Raw genomic sequence first — 10,160 nt, 5'->3', positions numbered from 1 at the left:
CTGAGCCCCCTGCATGGTGGTTCTTGTTAAAGACTGTGGGGCCCCACCTCCCGTGTTTCTGATTCTGAGGGTCTGGGATGGAGATCAATAATCTGCATTCTGATAAGTTTCCCCAGTTGTATTGATGCTGCTGACCTAGGGTTCATACTTGGCCTTCATCTTTCTTCTTTTCCCTCCCTCCCTCCCTCCCTCTCTCTCTCTCTCTCTCTCTCTCTCTCTCTCTCTTTTTTTCTTTCTTATGTTGTCTCGCTGTGTTGCCCACGCTGGAGTGCAGTAGTGCCACCCTAGCTCATTGCAACCTCCACCTCCCAGGTTCAAGTGACTCTCCTGCCTCAGCCTCCCAAGTAGCTGGGATGATAGGTGTGCACCACCACGCCTAGCTAATTTTTTGTATTTTTCGTAGAGACAGGGGTTTCACCATGTTGTCCAATCTGGTCTTGAACTCCTCACCTTAAGTGATCCTCCTGCCTCGGCCTCCCAAAGTGCTGACATTACAGGCATGAGCCACCGCACCCAGCCAGCATTCATATTCCTATACTGTGTAAGCAGCCAGTTTCTGACTGCAAGCACCGGGGATCACTTGCCTTAGGGCTTTTCCAGGTCTTGAGAACATGTTTGGTGCAGAGGCAGGCCAGGTAAGATGTAGATGGGGGAGTTAATTCCCCGAAGTACTCTCAGCCAGCCAGGGTTGAAAGTGGGAGGATAAATGCTCAAGCTTCCTTGCCCTTGGGAGGGACAAGTGTGAGCTGTGTTCTACAGTGTCTCCGAGGCTCCCTGGAGGGACTGAGCCATGGAGCCTCCAGTGGGCACTCTGCATTGATACCCATCCTTTCCCTGTCTCACATCCCCTCTCCACCACTGGTGCTTGCCGGGTTCAACTCCCAAATAAACGACCTGCATTCATCCCTAGTCTCAGGATCTGCTTCTGGGAGAAGCTCCCCCTGAGAATCAGCACAGCCCATGCACAACAACGTGCAATTTTGTTTTTCTTAGAGTCCCTAATGAAGGGAAGAGGTGGTTATTCTTGGCAGCGTTAGCACGTTCTGGTTCTAAATAGAGACTGGCCAGGAGCTTTCTATGTGGCCTCAGGAAAGTTACTCAGTTCTGGGCTTTTGTCCCCGGATGCATGATGGGTCCCTAGGAGTTCTAAGGATCCTGCCAGTTCTGAAAATAGTGGAGAGTACCAACCTCTTCAGGGTGTAGGGTCCTCCCCGGTGCGTGGACGGAGGGGGTGGCTGTGAGGCGCGCATCAGCCAGAAGGTGGCGCCAAGGTAACGCCCGAAGACCCTGGCGGCGGCTTGGACGCCCTGAGTAAAGTTGCCTTTGCTGGCTCGCCCCACACCCGCCCACACTTGGGAGAGGAGGCCTTTATTCCCTTGGTCCCATCAGCCTGAGCCTCTTGAAGCTTCTATTCCGCAACTTCATCCATTCCCAGGTCTCATCCTTGTCATGAATACTTCCTTCCTTAACAAACATCGGCTGCGGTCCTACTGTGTGCCCCATCCAGAGCTAGGGTTGTGCACAGTGACACTGCTAAGATACTGAGTGCTCACTGTGTGCTAGGCACAGCGCTAAGGACTTTGCATTCATTGCCTTAATCTGTATGACAGCCGTGCATAAGACGTGGTCTCTTACAATACCCATTTTACAGATGAGATGCAGAAGTCAAATGACTTGCTAATGTCTCGAGTGTTAGAGCTGGAATTTGGACCTAACTAGGTTGACTCAAAAGCCTGTGGTTTTTGCTCATTCAGTGAGTAGGAAAGTAGGCACTTGTTGGGGGGTGATGTAAACTCATGCCCACAGGGGCTGGAGAAAGGGCTGGGAGGAAAATCAGGTGGCAGACGCTACGGCAAAATGGAGAGGCTCTGTCCATCTTTGGGGGGCAGCCTCCATTGGCTCCTTCCAATGGTTGCCCAGCAGGAATGAGGGTTGCAGATTATCTGGAAACTGGATTTTCTTTTTTTACAGAGTCTCGCTGTGTTGTCGCCCAGGCTGGAGTGCAGTGGTGTGATCTCAACTCACTGCAAGCTCTGCCTTCCGGGTTCATGACATTCTCCTGCCTCAGCTTCCCGAGTAGCTGGGACCACAGGTGCCCACCACCATGCCTGGCTAATTTTTTGTATTTTTAGTAGAGATGGGGTTTCACTGTGTTAGCCAGGATGGTCTTGATCTCCTAACGTCGTGATCCGCCTGTCTCGGCCTCCCAAAGTGCCCGGCCTGGCATCTGGATTTTTATGTGAACTCTATTTTTAAATTCCAAAAATTGGTCAAAAACCCCATAAAAGTGGCCGGGTATTGTGGCTCATGCTTGTAATCCCAGCACTTTGGGAGGCTGAGGCAGGCAGATCGCCTGCGGTCAGGAGTTCAAGACCAGCCTGGCCAACATGGTGAAACCCCATCTCCGCTAAAATTACAACAAAACTTGCTGGTCATGGTGTGCATGCCTGTAATCCCTGCTACTTGGGAAGCTGAGGCAGGAGAATTGCTTAAACCCTGGAAGCGGAGGTTGCAGTCAGCTGATATTGCACCACTGCACTCCAGCCTGGGCGACAAGAGCGAAACTCTGTTTTAAAAAAAACAAAAAACAAAAAACAAACCCACAAAAGCTTGCTGAGAGCACGGGAAAGCATGTCACAGATGGCTGGGATTAAAAGAGACTGGAAACTTCACTGTGTCCTACCCTTTTGTTTTTATAAGTGGGGAAACAGAGGCACTGAGAAAGTCCAGAGCTGGCTCAGGCAACAGGTCCTAGGCGGCTTGTCTCTCTGCACCCAACCAGGAGGTTGAAGAGGGCTTAGGATCCACCTAAGAGGCCCGTGCCCCCCAGGTAACCAGGGCTTAAGGCATTGGTGCTCTGGGACTGAGGGACTTCCCTTAGGAGGAGCCTAGTTGTGTGTAGATGTCCTCCTCATTCTATGAACAGCCCCCCACACTCCCACCCCTGCAGCCCCGGCCACAGGCAGGAATGCACACCAGCTCCCCCACTTAAGCCTTCAGGCCCTGCAGTCAATTCCTTGGGCAGCAGAAGTTATTAAAGACCCTGTCCCGAAGGACTTCTCTCCCTCCGACTGATTCTGGCACAGCAAATTACAAACCCACCTGTAGGGGTGGGGAGATGCAGTTTTAATTTGTAAAAAAGAGAAAGAAAAAAAGAAATCCATGCTGTGGTCCTGGAGTCGGGGAGACAGAGGAAGCTCCTGAGGGGGCTTCTCCTGGGAGGAGCAGTATTGTTACCGTGGGTGCTCCAGGAGAAGCCCAGCAAGGTCAGTGAGCAGCTTGGACCCAGCCAGCTACAGCCAGTGGGCAGGGGGTGAGGGCGCCTGTCTCTTCCTATGCTCGCCCTCCCTCTCTGTCCCTGAGGCTCCCTGCCGATTGGCACATCCTGCTGGGACTTGGCTCCCAGCTAGTTCCCTGCCTCCCGCTCACTCCAGGGCTCCCTCCCACCCTCTGCAGCGTCTTTCTCCTCCCCTGCTTTCTCCCGTGCTTTCTAACTACCTCCTTTCCCATCTCCAGCTATTCCGACTCACCTTGTTCTCTTTTGAACAAGTGTTATTTTTCTGCCTAATTATAAAAGTCATGCTCATGCACCACACCCCCCATCCAAGCAATAAACAGGAACAGGGAAGTAAGACCCCTCATAAGCCTCCCGCCCCCTGCTAACCACAAGGTATGCGTCCTTCTAGACTTGTTTTCTCTGAAAAAAAATTTTTTTTAAATCTTGGGCTATTATTAATACGCACTATTTTGTAAGCAGCCTTCTTTGCTTAGCAGTGCACGGCAGACGTCTCTCCATGCCAATTATATAGAAATGGACAGCATGGCTTTTATTTATTTATTTTTTTTGGTCTCACTCTGACACCCAGGCTAAATTTTTGTGTTTCTTTGTAGAGATGGGGTCTTGCCAGGTTGCCCAGGCTGGTCTTGAACTCCTGGGCTCAAGTGATCCACCTGCCTTGGCCTCCCAAAGTGCTAGGGTTACCGGCCTGAGCCACTGCGCCCAGCAACAGCATGCTTTTTAATTGGTGCATGGGATTCCATTGTAGGGCTGGATGCTGGTTCATGAAGAGACTCCTATGAAGTCCCTCCTGGACTTTTAGGCGGGGTTTCTCTTTCTTTTTCCTCATAAGTCTCTGCCGGGTGCCTCCTCCGCTTTTCCTGTCTCTCCATCTCTTCTTTCCTACCTCCCATTTTCTCTCTCTGCCTTTCACTCTCCGCTCCTCTCTGACTTCATCCCTGAGTCCCCACCCTTAGTTTCTCCTGTCTTCTCCCCTCCGCACCCCACTCTCCCCAGCCCTCCCCATTCCCTCTGACTCTCTGCTCCCTGCGGAGGGGTCGGGGGTCCGCGGTGTTTAACACCGGCTCCCGCGTCAGACACGTGCCATCTCATTAGCGTGCCTGTCCCCCCAAGTGAGGCAGGCAGGAGCCACAGTAGCAGCGAGAGGCCTAATTGAATGTAACTAATTATTCACTCCCTTAAATGGGCCTGGGAGGGACAGAATTACTCACTCTGAACTGGGGAGACAGGGAACTGGCCGCTGGCAAACAAATCCTGGGGCCTGTGGAGAGGGTTCTCCTTGGAATACTAATTAGGACCGAGTGATGGGATAAAATCAGGGACAGAGGCGCCTCTCCCTGCCCTCCCACCTCGTCTGGGAAGTTGGGGGTCAGGAGGAGGAAGAGACCCTTGTGTGAATCTAATTGAAGGACCCCAGGGAAGTGTTAATACGGGGTGGGGGCAGGGGGAATGAAATGCTGAGCCTGGGGCTTGAGGAAGGCAGGGGGCTAATGTTTAATATGGAGAGAGGCAGGAGGGCACAGCAGTGCCGGAGGGAAGGAACTGGCAGCAACCCCAGGGCCACCCAGAGCTGAGGGAGCCCCACTGGCTCCTGGGAGGAAGCCCTTCTCCTCCCAAGCACTCCCAAGTGCCAGGCCCTGTGCTAAAGACCAGTGTTCCAAATCTTCCTGAAGCCTTTTGTGGGGTTGGCTCGCTCCGTATCTCAGATGGGAAAAACGGAGGCTCAGAGGGGAAGCGGCTCCTTAACCCATGATCAGGCAGCTAGAGTGAGCCGGGCTGGGGCTGGGTTCCGCCTGGCTGCAGAGCTTCTGTTCCTAACCTCTAGAATGACCCAGGCCACATCCCAGACCAATTAGATAAAATTTCCATGGAGGTGGCGTGTGATGGTCACAGTCCAGGCATCAGTTTTTTTTTTTGAGAGTCTTGCTCTGTCACCCAGGCTAGAGTACAATGGCGCGATCTTGGTTCACTGCAACCTCCGCCTCCTGGGTTCAAACGATTCTCCTGCCTCAGCCTCCTGAGTAGCTGGGATGACAGGTGCCTGCCATCACGCCCGGCTTATTTTTGTATTTCTGGTAGAGACGGGGTTTCACTATGTTGGCGGGGCTGGTCTTGAACTCTTGACCTCAAGTTGATCCATCTGCCTTGGCCTCCCAAAGTGCTGGGATTGCAGGTGTGAGCCGCTGTGCCTGGCCAATCATTAGTATATTTCTTTAGAGCTTCCCTGGTGATTCTGAGATTCAGCCAGAACTGAGGACCCCTGGTCTGGACTTTATTTCCCTGTTTGAGTCACTGCTTCTATTTCACAAGTGGCATCCATCCTTCCACTGAGCCAAACTGTCCCAAAGGACCTCTAGGTTCTACCTAGCCTTATCTCTGGGACTGGTTTCTGGACAGCTGGGAGCACACAAGTTGGGGCGGGAGGGACTGTGTGGAATAGGATGGGGGACGGTTCTAATGTCCAGGGGTGGACCCAGGGTAGAAGACCTGAATGCAGCCCCAGGAGACTCTGGGATGCATCATTCTGGGCAGCTCCTGAAGGTCAAAGGCGAGAAGTCAATTAGGAATTGTGCAGACATGGAAAGAAGGACAAATCACACGATGGAGAGACGTGTAGAATGGGGAGGTGTGTGTGTGCATGCGTGTGTGCATGTGTAGTCAGGGAGTGGTTGGTGTGGGTGGGTATAGTAATCGTGATTCTTGATGCCATTTATGTGCCAGGTACTTTTCACATATTATCTCCTTTGGTCCTGACAACAGTCCTTTGAGGGTGTATGGTCATCCTTGCAGCTGAGCAAGGTGCAGCTCAGAGAGGTTGAGTAAGCGTCCCAAGGCCACACGCAGAATCAGTATTCAATTTCTGGCTCTCAATTCCAAATCCCATGCTCCTTTCTCCTACTTTGCCTTGAGTCTGCGATTGCACTTGTGATCTCTCCTCTAGCAGGTGTTGGTGTGTGTGCATGCTGGTTAGATGTGCGTGATGTGCATGTGCTTGTGTGTGTGTGTGTTTCTCCCTCCTTTTGGGAGGGACAAGACTTCCATTCTGCCCAGCACAATGCCTCCTGCTGACCAGTGAGGGGGAAGAGAAGGGGCACCCACCCCTGCTTCTTGCTCCTGTTCCCCAGTGCCACTCAGCTGGCGACTGCCTCTCCTGTGGCTGGGGCTGAGGAGGGGCAGGGTAAGGCGGGTTATCCTGCCAGCCAAGTGACAAATAGCCTTATTTGTAACAAAGGCGGAGAGACAACCTATTTCTGGGGCAGGGAAACTCTCTCTTTTTCAGACTTTCAAGCTGCTCTCCTGCCACCCCCATTCCCCGCCCCAGTGAAGGTGGCAGGGAGAGATGGGCCTGTCACACTCATCCCCCTTCTGTTCCCCCACCTCAGGTGCAGGGGACTTCATGGGAGCTTCATAGAGGGGCAGCAAATTTATGAGCCCAACACCGATTCCCCGATCACTTTGCCGGCCGATCCATCTTTCTGGAGCCAGAGATGAAATGAAATTATTGTGAAATAAATCCGTACAGATGATCTAGGGACTGGCAGTGGGGCGACAGCAAGGGGTGCGAGCCAGGAGCTGGGGCTCAGGTGGGAGGGCTGTTGCCACTCCCCTTGGCTGAGACCCAGAGAGGGGACTTCACTGGCTTTCCTCCCTTGGATGGGGTGGGGCAGCGTTCTGCTTATGCCCCCTACTCTCTGTGGAGCCCCTTGCCCAATAGGATCCTTATCTAAGGGGCTGAATGAAGGACCCTCCAGCTTGTGATGGGTCCTGTGTCACTCATGCTTCCAAACTCCTAGGGTCAGAGAGCAAGCAGGGGGTGGGAAGGGTTGCATTCGGGATGAGGTGGGAGTGAAGACAGAGTCAGAGTCAGGGCCAAGGGCCTGGGTGATGCTTCCCATGTTTAATTACCTGCCGTGGAGGCCCCCTGCTGTGCCAGATGTTCATGCCTAAGTTCTGGCAATGAAGGGAGACCCAAGGGAAGGCACCAGTGTTGGGGTTACTCAGACAGCTTGGGGCCACACCTGTTTACCAGGAGGTTTGGAAGTAGTTCAATATTTTAACAACCTCTGTAGTGGGACCTCATATTCTAGCTGAGTACCTATCTTGGAGCAGAGTGAGGGTTGGGACAGCTTGGTGCCCCTCTCCCTCCTCTTTGCCCAGCAGTGTCTGGGGTCTCCCCTGCAAAGATCCTGCAGGATGGCTGTGTCTCAGGCTGGGGCATCAGGGGCTGGCCTCAGAGCCGAAGGGTCCACAATGGACTTGCCAAACCCAGAGTGCCAGAGCTTTCCTGCCTCCCCTCCCACCTCAGCCAGCTCTCAAGGGATCTCCCCACCACCCTGAGCACTGAGCTGGAAGTGGAGGCAGCCAGCCGGCTGGGATGTGATCATTCGGCTTCCTGAGCAAGGCCAGCCCTGGCCACAGGGAAACGATGAGGTCCCTTGAGTAGTCAATGGTCTGCTGTGGCCACTGGGCAGGACAGGCCCTCCCTATCCTGCCCTGGTCTTGCCCTGGGACCTTAACCCTCTCCCCTTCTGAGGAAGGAGCACAGTGGCTTTGGGGGATGATGAGGGCCAGCAAGCCAGACCCTCAGCACCTATTGATGTTGCAGGCTGGGTGGGTGCATGTCTGAGTGCAGCCCCAGGCTCACATTAGGTGGGGCGGGGGTGGAAGCCAGACATAGACTGCTCTGGAAATGAGATTTGCCTCGTTATCTGTGCTTGCTCAGACTGAGGGCCTTGGGCATTAACCAGCCCATCCAAGGAGTTAAGAAGCAGGGATGGAGGAGGAGGGGCAGGGAGCCAAAATCCAGGCTGGAGTGGATAGAGCCCCTGCTGGAATGTGTATGTATGTGTGTCCCTTGGTGGTTTGGATTTGTGGGGTTTTGTCTGCACAAGTGTGTGTGTTTTCCTGGTTAGTGTGGATGTCCTTTAAAAGAATGTGTGTAGAGTACCTCGTCTCCTGCGCATGGTGGTTGCTGTTTCTCTTTTGTGTGTGTGTGTGTGTGTGTGTGTGTGTGTGTGCTGCTGGAATTAACATAAGTATATCTGTTTTTGACTGCACCTGTGTGTGCACACCCACAGGTTCCTGTTGGTTTTGTTTGTACACGCCTCGCTCACATCCCAGCCCGCTCAGAAGGCTGCAGGCCCAGACACAGCCTAATGGACAGAGCCAAGTGGGCAGGGCAGGCTGGCTGGCCTGCACCCAGGGGGCGGTGGGTGGGTCTGGGCATCTTCCAGAGGCACCGGCCTGGCAGGGAACAAAGGGGCAATCAGTAGAGAGGCCACTAGAGCACAGCTGATTGAGGAAGACGAATTAACGAGGAGCCCCATGGGGCTCAGCAGGGGGTAGGGGCGGTGGGGGGCCCCTGGCATCCTGATTAGGAGGGGGAGCAGGTGCAGCTGGGATTACCTGAGCCACAGAAGGGAGTTGGAGGGGCAGAGGGAAAGCCTAGGATGGGATGAAGTAGAGCAGGGCCGGGAGCTGAGGACCTGGACCAATGACTTTGAGGGAGAGGAGCAAGGGGTCCTGGGCGAGAAGATGACAGAGTGTACAGAGCAGACATTGTCATCCTAAATGGGATCCTTGTCACCTGTCATCCTAAGTGGATCACACTCCCACTTATCCAGAGCTTGCTGTGGGCCTGGGAATGGGCTAAGCATCTGCCACATAATCCTAACAACACAGCAGCCAGTTCCATCGTCAGTCAGGCTCACACATGAGGAAATGGATGTCCAGAGAGGTAAGGCGACTTGCTGGAGGACACACAGCTATGAATCCAGGTTGGCTTGGCTTTAGAGTCTTCACTTTAACCTCTATGCCACCTTGCCACTCCCCAGGCCTCTGCTGCATTGCCAGTGGAGAGAAGTTACAGGAAGACAGACTGTGGTACCCAAAAAGAGGGATGTACAAATCCACCTGACCAACAAAGCAGCCTGATCCTGGAGAGGGTGAAATGCCTGACACTGCAGCTATGCAAGGAATAGCTCACTAACGAAGGGGTTCCTTGCTGGATAGGTGGTTGGATTCCATTCTCTCCATCACTGTAATATGGATTGAGTAAGAGCCCCTGGGTTTGAATCCCAGCTCCACCATTTACTCACTGTGTGATGTTGGGCAACTTGCTAGACCTCTCTCTGTACTTTAGTTTTCTCATCTGAAAAATGGAGGAGTGCGAGGATGGAGGGTCAGAGAGAGCTGGGGCAAGAGATGGGACTTGGGATGAGCAGAAAGCAAGGTGGCAATGCAGGTGTTAGGCTCTGGGGCTTGAGGGGTTGAGTGGGGTTCAGGTGACCTCCTGAAGACATTTAGGTTCAACTTCCTCTGCTCTAGCCCAGACCTCACATCTCTCACTGGGGCCATTGCTTCAGCCTCCATTCTGCTTTTCCTGCCCAGCCTCTCCTCCTCTGGCCCATTCTCTGTCCCCTTTAATTTGACCATGTCACTCCCCTCATCTGTAACCTTCAATGACTTCTCTTCCCCTATAAAAGTGGTTTTCAAAGTGTGTCAGGAGAACCCCTTGCAGGTTGGGGGATAACCTTAGGTGATACATGATCTGGGTCTCCTGGGAGACTTTGCACAGTTTTCTTTTGATCCCAAGGAGGGCACCCCAGTTTGGTGCTGGTTTGTCTTTCACATCCTTTGCTGTAGGAAGGTCAAGTGAGACTCAGCCACCAGCAAACAACTGAGTCTAGTTAGAACTCAACAACGCCGATTTGTTCTAAGCTTTGATTTCTCCAACTGTTTCCTTCTCAAACACCTTCCCCTCTGGGCTCCCCAGTGCTGCATTTTCTCATTTGCCACCCTGCTGCACCGCTTGCTCCCTGCAGGTCTCCCGTTTTGCTTTTTCTGCTGTGGCTGGTCCTCT

Source organism: Macaca nemestrina, chromosome 15 (genome assembly GCF_043159975.1).
Source record: "Macaca nemestrina isolate mMacNem1 chromosome 15, mMacNem.hap1, whole genome shotgun sequence".
NCBI lineage: Eukaryota > Metazoa > Chordata > Mammalia > Primates > Cercopithecidae > Macaca > Macaca nemestrina.
The sequence above is the reverse complement of the archived record's forward strand: the minus strand, read 5'-3'. Positions refer to the sequence as shown.